Here is a 16802-nt window from a genome sequence, read left to right on the forward strand (position 1 = left end):
AGGAGGGGGAGTATCCATATTCATAAAGGATACCCACACCTCCAGGTTAGTGGCAACGCACGAAGCATCGGAGACCATCCAGGTGCAATTAACCATAGGTAAAACTGCCCTACAGTTTGTAACATGCTACAGACCACCTTCTCAAACTCAGGAAACCCACACAGCCTTCCTGAAGACACTGGAGAGTATAAATGTCTCTCCAAACACCATCATATTGGGTGACTTCAACTACCCAAACATAGACTGGGAACATTACTCAAGCCCCAACACCCTAGCCCAAAGGTTCCTTGAGTTCATAAACTCAAATGCTATGGAACAACTAGTCACCATTCCCACAAGAGGAGAAAATATACTAGACCTGATCATCACAAACATGGGGACAAAATGCTCCACACGAAGTATATCCCTCATTGGTGAGATCAGACCATAAATTAATCTCACTGGAGATCCACATCCCGCCCCCACCCCCAGCAAAAAAGACCACAGTGAAGAACTTCTCAAAAGCAAACTTCACACTTCTTAAGACTGGAGTGGTATCCTTCAAGGCCCCCCGAGCCAGTGGAAACCACAACCCATGCTGCTGAAACCCTTACAAATGCCTTCTACGAGCACCTCCGGGAATGTATGGATCAAGCAATCCCTAATAAAATCAAGACCTTTTCCACCAAAGGCAGGCCGGTCTGGTGGACTCCAGTCATAAACAAACTCTACAACAAGAGGAGAAAGCTACTACATGACAGAGCAAAATCCCTAAATGGGAAGGCATCTCTGATCAATACTAGCAAAAACTACGATCACTCATAAAATCATCCAAGGCCAACTTTGAGAGAAAAATCGCTAATGACACAAAAGACAATCATAAAGCCTTCTTTAGCTATGTTAGAAACCTGGGTGGAAACTCCCAGATATGCTCAGAATTAGTCCAAAATGATAAAAAATCACTGAACCCACAGACATTGCCAACATACTGGCAGACAGGTTCAGTGCAAATTTCTCTCCTTCTCACCCAAAAGGAGAAATATCTATCCCACCAGAGTCTAGCCTCCCAAACATCTCAGATGCCCAGGTGAGAGCTGCTCTCTCTAAAGCAAAAACACAGCATCAATGGGACGGACGGTGTCCCCAGCTGTGTGCTACACAAACTCAATGAGGAACTAAACCCACACATAAGGCTGCTGTTTAATCTTAGCCTTACTACAGGATACGCACCCAAAGAATGGCGACGGCAACTGTGGTCCCACTCCACAAAGGCGGTGCTTCTACGGACCCTGAAATTACCGCCCATAAGCTTGACGAGCCTTGTCTGCAAAGCTATGGAGAGGATCATAATGGAACTCATAAATAAAGACATTGGGGACCTACAGACACTGGATCCTACCCAATTTGGCTTTGTCAAGGGCAGATCCTGCCTCTTGATCTTGGTCGACTTTTCGAAACAGTCACTAAGGCCATTGATGAGGGTAAGGCAGTTCACACAGCCTACCTTGACCTAGCAAAAGCATTCGACACAATACCCCACTCGGGCATCATAGAAAAGCTCACCAGCTTAGATGTAAACCCATATGTCACAAGATGGGTTGCAAACTGGCTCAAGGAAAGAACACACAGGGTTAGAGTTGCTGGTGCCATGTCAGACTCTAAGCCGGTCACGAGCGGTGTCCCACAGGGCTCAGTCCTGGGCCCCCTCTTGTTCGGCATTTATTTTTCTGAAGTGCAGGCAAACATAGGGGGATTGTGGCTGACAAAATTTGCAGATGACTGCAAACTGGGCACCATAATTGACACTCCATCAGACACAGACATCCTCCTGAAAGGTCTCATAGAAATGGATAACTGGTGCCAGAGCCATGGCCTTAAGCTAAATACCAAAAAATGTATAGTCATACCCTTTGGAAAAACAAGGTAACCTCTAATTACCACATAGGTGGTAATCCATTAAACACGGAAGAAGTTATCAGGGACCTGGGGACCCAAGTTGACAGTAACCTCTCTTTTGACACTCACATTGCCAAAGTGGTTAGGAAGACCTTCTACATTGCCCACCTGATCATGAAGGGATTCACATCCAGATCAGGAGAGGTCATTGTACCCCTGTACTCTTCACTTATCAGACCAATGATTGAGTACAACGCCCATTCGAATGTACCTTACCCGACACCTGCAGCAGTTGGAAAGACCCCAAAAGTTCCTCACCAAAAGGATAAAGGGGCTCAAACATATGTCATACGATGCCCGACTGAAGAAACTCCAGCTCTATTCAGTCGCATACCATCTGCTCAGAGGTGATCTGTGCCTGACATACAAGGCCATGTCCAACCCGGAATTAATGGACATGCTCCACCTCAAAAAATCCAAATCCACCAGAGCCACGAGAGCAAGAGACTTAAACCTCAACATGGATATAAATAGGACGTGCTGGAGGGACAGATTCATCACCCAGAGACTCCCTACACTATGGAACAGAATCTCAGTCCATGTGAGGCAGAGCCCCTCACTGACTCTGTTCAAGAGAAATCTTGACGAGTGGATGGGAGATTGTAGGTTTACCCCGGGAATCATCTCTGTATCACTGCTGGACAGAGGCACAGCAAACTAATGGGTATAGTATTCTCATCCAAAGGGGTGGTGAAAGCCACACACACTCTGGCTAGGCTTATAAATGCCCTAGGGCAGATAGCCTAGTATGAACCTATGAACCTATGAACCTATGAACATGGCCAGCCCGCACCTGAACAGTACGGTAATGTGAGCAAGCAGCATACACACAGGTTTCTTTCGCATTCTACACCACCAGTGTATACCTGCGGGGACATTTCATGACACAGTCCAGCCAAATGAGAAGGGTTGCAGCAGGCAACATATACCAACATGTGCAGGAGGCTGGGGCGGTGAGGATGTGTATGCTGCTGAACAACCCTTACTAGGGTGACATAAGACTTTATAGACCCAGGGTGACTTACTAGGGGCTACATGGGCTGGGGATGGTGGAGCACTATGGGGTGGACAGAGACCTGTGCCTGGCACACCTGACACATCAAACAGGCTGAGGGAAACCCATCACAGTGGATACCATGGTATGTGTTGGCCGAGGTGTAGTAGCCAGAGGTACTTCACACAGCACAACTGGGGATATCATGGGTATCTCACAGGCATCTGCATCCAGAGTATTGCACCAGTTCACAGACGCCATGTCAACACATGCTAGTGAGTATGTACATGTCCTCAACACACGTGATTAGTAGACCAGCAATATGCATCAGTTCAACCACATGGATGACTACCCTGGGGTACTGGGTGCTATAGCCTGCACACACATACACATCAAAGCACCACCCGGTGAGTGGGGTAGGGCCTACAGTCACTGCAGGGGCATACCCTCCAACAGCTAGGCCGTATGCGATAGCCAGGGCATCAGATTGAAAGTGTGTGCTGCTGCCCTGGAAGCTATGATGATTCCGATATATGGCTTCTGACACAGCTGTACCACACCAATGCCAATATGGACATCCCCTACAGTCTCCTAGTGGGGGATGCTGGGTAAACACTGGTGTCGTGGCTGATGACACCCATTAGCAATGCACACACACCTGAACACTCACACCATAATGAGGCGGATGCACAGGCAAGACATATAATTGTGCATGTGTTTGGGATGCTCAGTTCATGGTTCTGGTATCCGGACACATCCGGTGGAGCCCTGCAGTATTCACTAGCTACATGCATACAAGTTGTTATGGTATTTGCTATGATACACAATATTATCCTGCAGTAACAGTTGCAGCCGGAACAGCATGGGGCAGGGCCAGACAGCCCAACACCACTGCCAAGGCCTGTACAGGCACAGTGTGACTTGCTGAAGGAACTACCTGAGCAGGGCACAGTTGGCGAAAGCCCGTGCACAGTATGACTTGCCCTTGGCAAAGAGGTAACACAAGGCATATGCACTGACACAGCAGGTACCCACGGATTTCCCCTCTCTGACCCGCACACAGTACAATGGATACCAAACATGACACTACCTGTGCTCGGCCATGTATAGGAGGTGCACTGTGTGCATCCGACATAGGCAGCTCTCCAGCACCATCCTCAGGTCCAGAACACACCCAGGGTACATCTATTGACCTAACAATTGGCAGTTGTATTAGAATGTGTATTTACCCATTGCTATGGTATGTATGTGAGCATACAAGTGATTGTGGTGGCCGAATGTTAGGGCAGCAGACAGTACACATCCATAGTGGCACCATGACCTCTGTAGCACATACGGGGGTCACAATGGTAGCCAGTAGTACACAGGGTGTCCCGACCCACTGCAGAGTATGGGTTGACCATCATGTGTGTCCGTACAGCCCACACACATTCCATGCAGCTGGACAGATGTGGACCAATACAGACAAATGATATACAATGGCCTATGGATATGCCCAATGAATGACCCCAACCCCCTACAACACACACAGACTACAGCAGGCCAGGCAGTTTGATGTAGGTTGTGTAAGCTAGGATGTCCAACACCACTGTGCTGGTATTTAAAGCTGGGAACTGACGTACACTGGTATCCCTCCAACCAGCAATTTAGGTAGGTCCACACACTGACATGGAGTACCTGGCATACCAGTACAGTAGCAGCAGATGTGTACAACTGTCAGCTGTGCCCCCCGTCCATCCTACACATGTGAGAGTCATGTGCACCACCCATGGTGCTGTGTAGGACTGTGGTTGTGGTTGGATGTCCCCCCACGCTATGCAGACATGTAGCAACTGTCAATGCCACATAACCATTAGCTACCCTGCAGACACAGCATGACACCTGTCTATGTAGAACGGATGGGTCAGCAACACAGTACTAACTATCTGGACATGTGACACATGCGATACAGTTGACCATACTTGGCATGCTCACACACATGACGGTATGACGGTAATGTCGGTCAACAACATGCGTAACAGTCATACTGGGCATGCTCACACACTGAAACACAGGATGGCCAGGCATGCATACACCAGTGGTCCGGACATATCTGCCAGTACATTGCTATACTGTTGGATGACTGCGCTGTATGGTGTGTGTGTGGTCTATTGTCTGTACATATGCCATGGTCTATTGTTAATTCACATGAGCTATGTGTGCAGGGTACTGCTACCAACACGTGAATAGGGCCGTTCTTTGTTTGCGGACAGACCGACACCTTTGGATATGGACTGGGTAAGGCACATTCCAGCAGGTGGGAGCAGATGTGTGTGGATTTGCACAGTGTTAAGCACTGCTGACCTCTGGTCACAGCACCTTATACCCGTTTAGACTCCACATTTCTTTGACAGTGCACTACTGACACACTGGTAGACAAACACGCTTACAGCCACTCGCTCACCGACATTTCTACTTACATTTGTCACTCACGCTGGGTGTGTGTGATCCCTTGTGATGCATATTACATCAGACTACATGACTACAGTATCGGGTATGTGTAACTATTTGGTGACGGCAGGCGTTCAACTGTACGGACTCGGTGGCCTGTCCAGTGACATAATCATATTATATGCGTGTTCCTCATGCGATCTGCTCCCATCTGCCTGATACACGGGAACCGATACTCTGCAATTCTGACATGTGAATATGATTTTGTTAACACAGCTGTCTGCCGAGTCATGCTACCGCATACCTACTGTACATTTTCCACCTTTCAGATTGCACGACGGGAGACTGTAGGAGTGACACCTTTCCCATTTTGCATAGGACAGCCCCTCATTAGGCATATCTCATGTGACAATACCAGACCTCTCCACGAATCGGGGACAGATTTCTACAGAATCAGGGACAGGTCAAGAAAAAATCAGGGACAATCAGGGATACTTTTACAAAAGTAGTGCTATTAACTTGAAACATTGACAGAATCAGAGCATATGAATTAATACACATTTTCTGAAGTAAAAGAAGTTTATAACTCTTACTTATTGTCATTAGTCATTAAGTGTAATTCACCACCTTTCCTTCAAAAGTCACTAATTTTAGGAGGGATTAAGAGGGGCAGAGTTAAACTTTCAGTCAAACTCAGGGACTTACCTGAAAATCAGAGACAGTTGAGAGGTATGGACAATACTCTAGCCATTGCAACTGTCCTGATTAGGGGACATTCTCATGTTGTACGTGTCTGTACTGGTTGCTTGTTACAGGTCTTCTATACCTGACACGTCGATATGTTATATGTAGTAGCATAAGCAACTTTACTGCTGCTAGACTATGCTTTGATTTGTGCCGATATGTATATTTCTGTACTATGCATGGCTGTAGGTATGTTCTGCCCTGGTACGTCTGACATTTCTACAGAGCAGGTTCCACTTTGGCCATTCAGAATGGTGGTGGCCCTATAGATCCTATATGTAGAGCTATCACATGTGTCAAGGCAACACATACCCACAGCCAATAGTAAACTGACGACTTCCACGGTTTGCATACGTTAAGGTTATTAATGTAGCATTATAATTGATAATACTGTTTCCTATTACATGTAGCTGTTTCTGATACAACAAATTAATTTCTGACACCACTACACACACTATCTAGCCTCCTTTCCTGAACTCACAGGCCATGTGCCATAACTGTCATTTTGCAGGGAACAACTGCCCAGATGGGTGTGTCCCTCGAAGGCATACGGGTGTTGAACCTCATCTATTATGCTATCATCTACCTAAGGTGGTCAGCAAATTATGCACTTTCCGTCACTAGCAGAACTCACATACCAATGGGGGTGAATGAACACTGTATCAGAAACAATGCATAACACCCTGTGGGACACATTTAGACAATTGGTTCTATTAACCAGACACATTTACAGTCACAGAGCATATGTATTCATTCACGTTTGTCGAGGTACATGCTGTTTATGACTCATACATGTTGACATCTGTCATTACCTGTATTCCGCCACCTGTCCACCTAATATCACTAGTTCTGGAAGTGTTTAGTTGGACTTTGTTACATTCTGCTACATAACTATGGACGTCCATGCTAATCGGGTACACGGCACTGATTTGGTCTCTATGTATTCCCCCGATGGTTTACAGACTATCTGGTAGATGTGCTCTTCAGGTTTGGGAGGTGTAGGCATATGCTATGCCCACATAGGAATATTAATGACTTCCACTGGGCGGGCCTACTACATCTCTGCCAACCAGCACCTGCACACTTAAGCCCATTATTGCATACCCATGGTCCACCTACCTGGCACCCCTCTACAGCAGTCATGACAAATACTTACTGCAAGCGCGGCTGGGGTATGAGCACACCCCTACACATTGCCCACTCTCCCCGTCTCGGGACACATGTTGTACGTTTTGTCAACCCATGTATTATCACACTTGCACAACCTACTGTTCCATGTACAACTACATCCTGCTCATATCAATGTCAGCAGGTTCATACATACCCTGAATTTTTGGGGTCCCGCAAGGGACACCGTTATCCATATTTAAAGTGTAGACCTTGCAGATCTCTCCCACTGGTACTTTCCTACTGGTGTTTTGGACAGCGGCCGGGTATTGATCTGTATTGCCTGTCTGTATGTCTGACCGGCCTAGCTGGGTGGTGTGGGGGGTACAACGTTCATTTATTGGACCTCCCAGTCACATATGCCTGGGCTGTAAATATGTTACCCCTAATTGCTGTGAAGTAACCTATTTATGTACATGTGTATATCTACAATGACATATATATTTTGTTTTGTATGTGTATATATCAATACCTGTTGTTTGTGTATATATATCTATCTATATATATATATATATCCGTAGTATATCCTTGTGTGTGTATATATATATATATATATATATATATATATATATATATATATATATATATGTATATAAATTAATAAATATATATATATATATATATATATATATATATATATATATTATATATGTATATATATGTTTTTATCTATATATACATCTGTGTGTCTGTTAACCTATACATTTCCCAGACATGGACACTTACGCATGCATATTGGGTTTTATCTCTGTTTCAACAGCATACTATTGCCTTAGTCATTATGACACCGACACTTCACTCCGGTGAACTTGTGACCAGTATATTGCACGTTATACAGCGGACAGATGTTGCACGTTTTTCATGTCTGGGGTGCCGCTGCTAACTGGGAAGTGATACAGTGTCATTCCACCTATTACTCGTATGCGCAGCCTATTATTCCTGCTACTGTGTTTGTTTCTATGCACATTCATATTATTACTGTTGATAGAATGAGTGTTTGTGTTACTGTAATTGTATGTCAACATAGTGATGTCTTCATGTAGTTGTGTCTTTCTGCTTTTCCCAGTTTGGGGTTGTCACAGCAGAACTCCGTTCCGCTCATGGGTGGCGTATAGGTTTTACGTGCCGGGCTGCCAGCCCTGACGCACAATGTCTGACAACGATACACCCATTCACGTATCCACGCAAACGACACTTTATCAGGGAATCACACCTACGTACTAGCTGACCTCCACGGGTCGCTCCATTGCACCTGGAGCAACATACCCTAGCACTCCTGTGTCCATAATCGCATATCCATAGTTTCACCAGCACACCCGTGTTGAGTTTCCATGCATAACGGCCATTATACACCTGATATCGCAGCCATGACACACCTTTACACACTGCCGTCTCCAGAGCGTTGGGGCCCTACACACATTTTGTACCACCTCGTGTATTCACAGGCTCACCACCCATTCATATTTGCACATACGTGCCTTTCCTGGTGTTATGGATTATGAACGATTTGCAGGTTACAAGTGTAGGTGGTCGCAATATGTACTACATTCCATCTGTTTACAATGTTGACGTAGCACTTCAACGATGTTATGGCCACTGGTATAACCCTGCCTCTGGTGTGAAAAGTGGTGCTCTACTCACACTTGTGCAGCTTTATCTGACATACGCTGTGAGCACTTTATAATTCCTTACTTGCTCTAGATTCCCTTCACAACCCTTATGTTTGCTTTCGTCTTTTGGCGTTCCTTACATAGATATATATATATATATATATATATATATATATATATATATATATATATATATATATATATATATATATATATATATATATATATATATATATATATATATATGTATATGTGTATATATATATATATATATATATATATATATATATATATATATATATATAGATAGATATATAATTGCATATTTCTGCTATGTCTGTGGATATTTATCTATACACACATCTATCTATCTATATATATAAAAGTTACAGCTGTACAAGACAACATACATTTGCAATGCTAATAGCTGTGTACACCCGCGCAGGCACACTTGCATCTACTTATTCTGAGTTACATATGTTTACTGGCACTTCTTGGGATTACATGTGCCTTATTCCTTATGAAAGTACCACTTTCATTGATGGAATCCAGTTAACGGACCCATGCGAACGCGGTCACCTTTACATGTGTAAATGTTGGCTTTACAGCACAGAGGCATTCATTACACAATTAATATGTGCTATAGTCGTACTTGAACCGAGAATGCCTTTACATTAGGCGGATGCTCTAACCACTACACTATTGTTGTATACCCATGGTTCATAGCTGCTCTGACATACGCCTCACCGCTTCCCTTACACAGCAGGCATCCATTCTCCTGCTGGGAAAACCACAGTACTACACTTAGGACATTCCCTGTTTCCTACTGCTCTGGACCCGTGCTGCATGTCTACTCACTCCAAGGATATTCAGAACTCCTACGCTTATAGTCCTCACACATACGCGTGTTTGATTGTCAGGGTGTTCATGTGCTGGTCTGGGTTTAGGCTCGGCTGACTGGTGACTAGAACTGCCCTGGCACTGTTCAAATATCAGACCTAGCACATGGACAGAGTTAGTCCAGATTTTAACATTCTACCTGTGTTTACAGACACAGGTGTTTGGGCGCCTCTGACCACATTATTAGGTCAGTGCTATATAATTTAGGGCGGGGAGTGGTTCCACTACATAATGCAGGATGGGGGGTTTCCACGTGTTTCCCTTCCCATTTGACTATTTCATTCATTTATAGATACAATGAATATTATTCTGGACATCAGTTATAAATTCACTACAGGTATGCAATAGTCCTGTCAACAGATGTGACAGTTGGTTGGTGTACTTATGTGTACAGACCTCTGTGATACTCGGGGACTTGTTTCTACAGTGACAGGAACAAGGCTATGACAACTCAGGGACAATCACGGACACTTCTACCATATTAGTACTATTAACTTGGAACGTGTTGAGAGATTCATAATACTCCTAATTTTCTGCAGTTAAATGCATCTATTAATCTTCATTGTTGTAAGTAGTCATTCTCATTCAACACCTTTCCTCCAAAGGTCACTGGCTTTGTGAGTGGTTAAGAGGCTGTCCAGTTATTGTGCAAATGCTCTGACCATTGGTAGCGTTGACATTGTCATATGTACATGTTGGAATATATTCTGGGGACTAGGGTTGCCACCTTTTCAAATGGCCAAGATGGGACATTTTCGGAACACACATCAGATTTTACAAGCCGACACATACCCACGGTCAATACAAAGGATAGAACTTTACTTATTTGCCTAAATAAAAGCTTATTCTTGTAGTGATTTAGTTGCTTTTTCTGTTTCTTGTAACATTTAGGTATTTTAGATACAGAAATAATTATTTTATGCAACTATTACATAACATATGGGACATAATTATGTCCCACAATCTCAGGACATTTGCCATTTTTAATATTTTTTGTCAGGACACAACTGCCCAAAGAGGGACTGTCCCTCGCAAAGTGGGACAGATGGTAACCCTACTGGGGACACCAGATTGTTTAGGCCTATACATAGCCACGGTCAGTGCAGGTTTAGAACATTCATTAGTTTCCTAGCTGTGAGCCTATACCTTTAGCACTTTTGTTGTTTGCCTGTTTCTTGTACAAATTTCATTTATTCTATCCTGACGTGACTGCTTTAGGCAACTGTTACATGCAGTATGGTACATAGTTATTTCCTGTAATCACAGAACATTTGGCATTGTATCATTGTTGGTCAGGTCACACCTACACACACATTAATTGTCCCTCACACAGTGGATCCTGTTTACGTCAGTGCCTTCATCACCCTTATACCATGTGCCACTATGCAAATGTGTGCAATATATTCTCTCGCTTATTTGTGTTGGGACACGTGTGTCACGGGCAGGTGTTTGATCCTGGGTAGTAGGTCTGCATGACCATCTAGGGCTGGACAGTCTTGTGCACCACTACTGCACATTCCAACTTGTGTCCAGATGTCTACAGGACTGGACATCGTGTCTTGATACCCATTCTAATGTTTACACAGGTTACTTATCCCATGAGGGATATCCAAAAATTTAACAAGACCGATAATAACAAGACTGATACCGACCATTCTTCTGGCATTATGAAAATGTGTTGGGGTTTTACATGCAAGGGATACATAGTTTGCAATCCTGCAACTGCCTAGGGTGACACTACCTACTACATATGCGTAGTGGTCACTATGTGTAGATGTGGCTGCGCCAAACTAGTAGGCCAAGTATGGCTGGATTTGGTGGACGTTCAGGTATGGGGGTGGGTTGTGTGCTGTGGAGGGGATGCTGGGTAGTCCATTATGCATCCAGGTGTGTTGCATTTGATATGGCCAGTTCCATCAGGACCAATCTGTGGGTATGTGCCGGTGGCATTTCTGTACATTTGTATCGCACATTGTAATATTCATATGTTTGTGGGATTGTGTTCTACAGTATGGCCTGTCTGGTTGTATTGCAGATGTGTATACATGTTTTTGTGTTTCTTTCTGCTTCACCTGCTGCTCCCTCATACACCTCCGGTTCACCTATTCTGCATACGACACAGTCTCACCTTTGAGGATTATACCATTACCCACCCCCCCCCACACACACACATATTCCTGACACTCCATCCATCACTGCTTTGGTTGATGGCCCATGACACGGTCAAGGTAACACATTGCATACCCTACATATGTCAGGTACCTGTATGGTTGTGTGGACTACCCTGCCATGTTTGACCTTCCACATGCTATACCTCACGCACATAGGTACATGCCCATACTTAACTTTTATGACATGGTTGGTATACCCGGGTAATACCCGTTCAACTGTGACACATCCTGACAAGTTCAGCTTGGACTGCAGATGTGCGGATTTTGGCCAGCTGTTCTAATCATTTGTAGGATGCCCCCTTTTCCTATGTCCAGGATGGGATATATTCCGGACACATATCCGATTGTACTGGACAACACGTACCCACAGTCAACGCTATGGATAATACTGTTCCTTTCAGCCTACATGCTGCCTTATTGTTGTAGCAGTTTATATGCTCCTTCTGTTTCGTTTACATGCTTATTCTATTTCCTGTCACATATGATATGTTAAATACGGACATACCTATCGTATGTGACTATTACATGCATTGTGGGATATAATTCGGTCATACGGTCGCTAGATATTTACATTTATCGTGTTTTTTGTTATGGACACATCTGCCCAGCTGTGTACCCTCCCTCACAATATGGGTCAGCTGGTGACCCTGACCATTGGGCTGGACGTACCTATTGGCGGCGCGCTAACATATGATGCGTTTCACTTCCACTTGGTATAACTATCTATACTGCATTGGACTACGGGCACATGGTTTTCAATGTCATTTGTTGGAGGGATAGGGACCCGTTATTCCCTACCATGCATTTGTGTTTGCTTCTTCATTTTGTGTTCGCAGGAACTGTCTTGCATGCTTTGCATACATTTCAGTATCCACGGACACTGGCAGATGTTATTACTATTGCTTGCAAATTGTTATATGCAAGCATTTTAGGTTGCACATCGACAGCTGACATTTCCATGCCTCCGTGCGGCACTTCGACATGCCCTATGCACTCGCGCTCCTTTCCTATGCACGTGGCTGTGGTGGCAGCACGCCTTCATTAATATGCATTTGGCACTACTGTGCCATCTTCACGCCACACAGTCGGCGCAAGCCTAATGCCGGCCTTGCACCGAGCTTCATGAATCCCGGGGTAAATGTTTTCAAAATCAACTTAAATTATCCCTAAATAATTCTTGGATCTACTCCATATCAAACCCAAGTTAATACATTAACTATAAACACCATAACTAGAGAGGAAATGGTAACAGAGTGGGTTGAAACCAAGCAGACGTTTGGACTGCAGGTTATAGACTGCCTTTCCCACCAGAGATTGATATCAGATTATAGACAAAGAGAAAGTAATAAGAAAGTGCTAACTGAAAGACCAGCTTGAGTACAGATTTTAGTCAAATATGAAACACAAGCTGCTGTTGAGACAATTAGTAGGACATGTAAAATATTGCAAGATAACTATAAAGAATCAGTCAGAGGAGATTAGAAGAGATTAGGAAGAGAGAATGGAAATGCATTTTCCAAAAGAACAATAGGAATACATCTGTATGGCTCATAAGTATGCAATAAAGATCAAAAGGTTTAGGATTTTTGCTTGGAAGTGTTTTTATTAAGCATTTTACACCCCAAGCAGATTTAGCATTTTTTCCTGAGTTAGACAGCAAATGCTGGAGGTGTGATGGAACAGAAAGGAGTAACTGGGCACATATTTTTTGGGGAATGGAATAAGTGGGCAGATTTAAAAAAAAATCCCCTTTACAGTACTTTGTCAGAAATGTTGGGGTGAGAAAACAGCTGTAACTTAGGACATTATTCTTTTGAGCTGGGACACATGATCTGAGTTGCCTATACATAGTAATGACTTTTTTAAGATTAATGCTATTGTCTGTCAAAAAATACAGTTACTAACATTGTGGCTGTGGCCCTAGAGACCTAGGTTTGAATAGCAGCCCTGCCAACTGATGGGGTGACAGAGAGGGATGGGTGTGCCCATCCTGGATGGGATGATGCTCACTGATGATGCTTCAAAGGGGAGACGTGGTCCAAAGATGGGAGTTGACCTTGGACATAGTCAAAGAGCATGGGGGTAGAGATAGGGAGTTGGTATGGCATAAAGAACCCCCCAACAGAAGCACAGGTGGCCAAGCCTCCAGTACACCCTTAGGATCCACAACTGACCCCAGCAATACCACCATAAGTCCAGGTGGGTGAGAGGATGACTATTAGACCCTGCATGACTTTCTGGCTGATAGGATGAAGTCTAATGAACCAAAAAAAAAGCAATTACTGGAAAATGGAAATCAGAAACTAAACCAGCTATATTTAATATCCTGAATATTTTAAAGAAGGTAAAAGAACTAGAGATGGGACCTTTGCAAAAGGGAAGAAGCAAATTATATAGAAATAAATGGACTTTGTTGGAACAATGCATACAGAATAATGTTCAGGAGGAGGACTGGAGTTTAAGTGAAGGCAGGAATTGAACAATTTATGCAATTTTGAAGTGAATAATTGTTGAGAAGAAATGCATGAATATGAACTATTAATATTGTTTGTTTCCTTTCCTATTAATGTATGTGTGCCTGTGTCTTAAGTGATAATTTAATAAAGATGTTTAAAGAAAACTACTGTTTCATTTAAATTCTATTTCACTGCATTCTTATCCTACTACATGCCATTTTCTGTCTCCTAACCTTCACTCTGCTCATTCTTTTCTATATCATTTCTCACTCTTGAAAGTTTATCTAAGTTGTAATCTACTGCTAAACCACTCTCTCATCTGTCTGCAGTACTGTCTCTCTAGGCTGAAGACCTGGAAGTAATCTACTGCTATACCACTCTCTCATCTGTCTGCAGTACTGTCTCTCTAGGCTGAAGACCTGGAAGTAATCTACTGCTATACCACTTTCTCATCTGTCTGCAGTACTGTCTCTCTAGGCTGAAGACCTGGAAGTAATCTATTGCTATACCACTCTCTCATCTGTCTGCAGTACTGTCTCTCTAGGCTGAAGACCTGGAAGTAATCTATTGCTATACCACTCTGTCATCGGTCTGCAGTACTGTCTCTCTAGGCTGAAGACCTGGAAGTAATCTGCTGCTATACCACTCTCTCATCTGTCTGCAGTACTGTCTCTCTAGGCTGAAGACCTGGAAGTAATCTATTGCTATACCACTCTCTCATCTGTCTGCAGTACTGTCTCTCTAGGCTGAAGACCTGGAAGTAATCTATTGCTATACCACTCTCTCATCTGTCTGCAGTACTGTCTCTCTAGGCTGAAGACCTGGAAGTAATCTATTGCTATACCACTCTCTCATCTGTCTGCAGTACTGTTTCTCTAGGCTGAAGACCTGGAAGTAATCTATTGCTATACCACTCTCTCATCTGTCTGCAGTACTGTCTCTCTAGGCTGAAGACCTGGAAGTAATCTATTGCTATACCACTCTCTCATCTGTCAGCAGTACTGTCTCTCTAGGCTGAAGACCTGGAAGTAATCTATTGCTATACCACTCTCTCATCTGTCTGCAGTACTGTCTCTCTAGGCTGAAGACCTGGAAGTAATCTATTGCTATACCACTCTCTCATCTGTCTGCAGTACTGTCTCTCTAGGCTGAAGACCTGGAAGTAATCTATTGCTATACCACTCTCTCATCTGTCTGCAGTACTGTCTCTCTAGGCTGAAGACCTGGACATTGACAAGAGAGAAAGCACAAGAGCTCAAAGAAATAGTCAGGGCTCTAGAATTTTATGAAGAAGAGGAGATCAGTGGAGTTGAAGAAGAATGACAGTGCCTCAAAACCATATGTGTGAAGACTGTAGAAAAGGTATGTTGCCGAGCCAAGTATGGAAATAAGATACATAAGGAAAGCTGGTGGTGGAATGCAGAAGTCCAGCAAGACATCCAAAGGAAAAAGGAGTGCAAGAAAATGTAGGAGATATAAAACATGGACCAGGCTAGAAGAAAATACTGGTTAGCTAATAAAGAGGCTAAGATAGCAGTTGCAATAGCAAAGAACAAGGCATTCAAGTCATTCTACCAGCTTCTGGAAAGTGACTCGTCAGATGGCACAAAGAAACTCTTAGCAGGTTTCAAGGTAAAGACAGAATGATAAAGAAGATAGTCATCAAACACACTTCTTAAGGGATGCTAGCAACAACCTGCTCACTAGCCCATAGCACATCAAAGGCAGAAAGAAGGAATACATCCAGTCACTTCTGAATTAAGAAAACCCTACAGAAGCTGTACTACCCTAAACTCAACCTATGATGAGAGAAGAAGAGGAGCCCACCCTAGAAGTAAGAACTGCATTAAGGAAAATGAAGTCAGGGCAAGCAATAGGCTCAGATGAGGTTAGAGCAGATATGATCATTATGTTGGGTGAGTTGGCAGAGAAATGGCTCAAGAGGGTACTCATAGCAGTATGGAGAGAAAGAAATATCCCAGATGACTGAAGGATAAGCATTCCAGTAACAGTGTACAAAAACAAAGGAGACATCCGCAATGTGGGCAGTATAGAAATATCAAACTCTTGCCACGCTGCATAAAAGTTCTGCAGAAAGTGATAGATAGATAAATAAATATGCAGAGTAGTAGAATGTAAGATGGGAGATGAGCGGTTTGGATTCAGATAAGGATGTAGCACAACTGATCCAGTGTTTGTAGTAAAACAGATAGTTGAGAAGAAACTAGAAATGAGGAGAAAGTGTACAACAAGCTCCCCAGAAAGTTGATTTGGGCAGTCTTTTAATAGCTGAAAGGCCCAGAAACATTATTAGAATTCATGCAGGCTGTGTACAAGGACTGAATGACACAAATACAAACAGTGTTCAGATTCACAGAGGGGTTCGCAGTGGAAG

The sequence above is a fragment of the Protopterus annectens genome, chromosome 7.part1, assembly GCF_019279795.1.
Source record: "Protopterus annectens isolate FY-2018-M chromosome 7.part1, PAN1.0, whole genome shotgun sequence".
Classification (NCBI taxonomy): Eukaryota; Metazoa; Chordata; order Ceratodontiformes; family Protopteridae; genus Protopterus; species Protopterus annectens.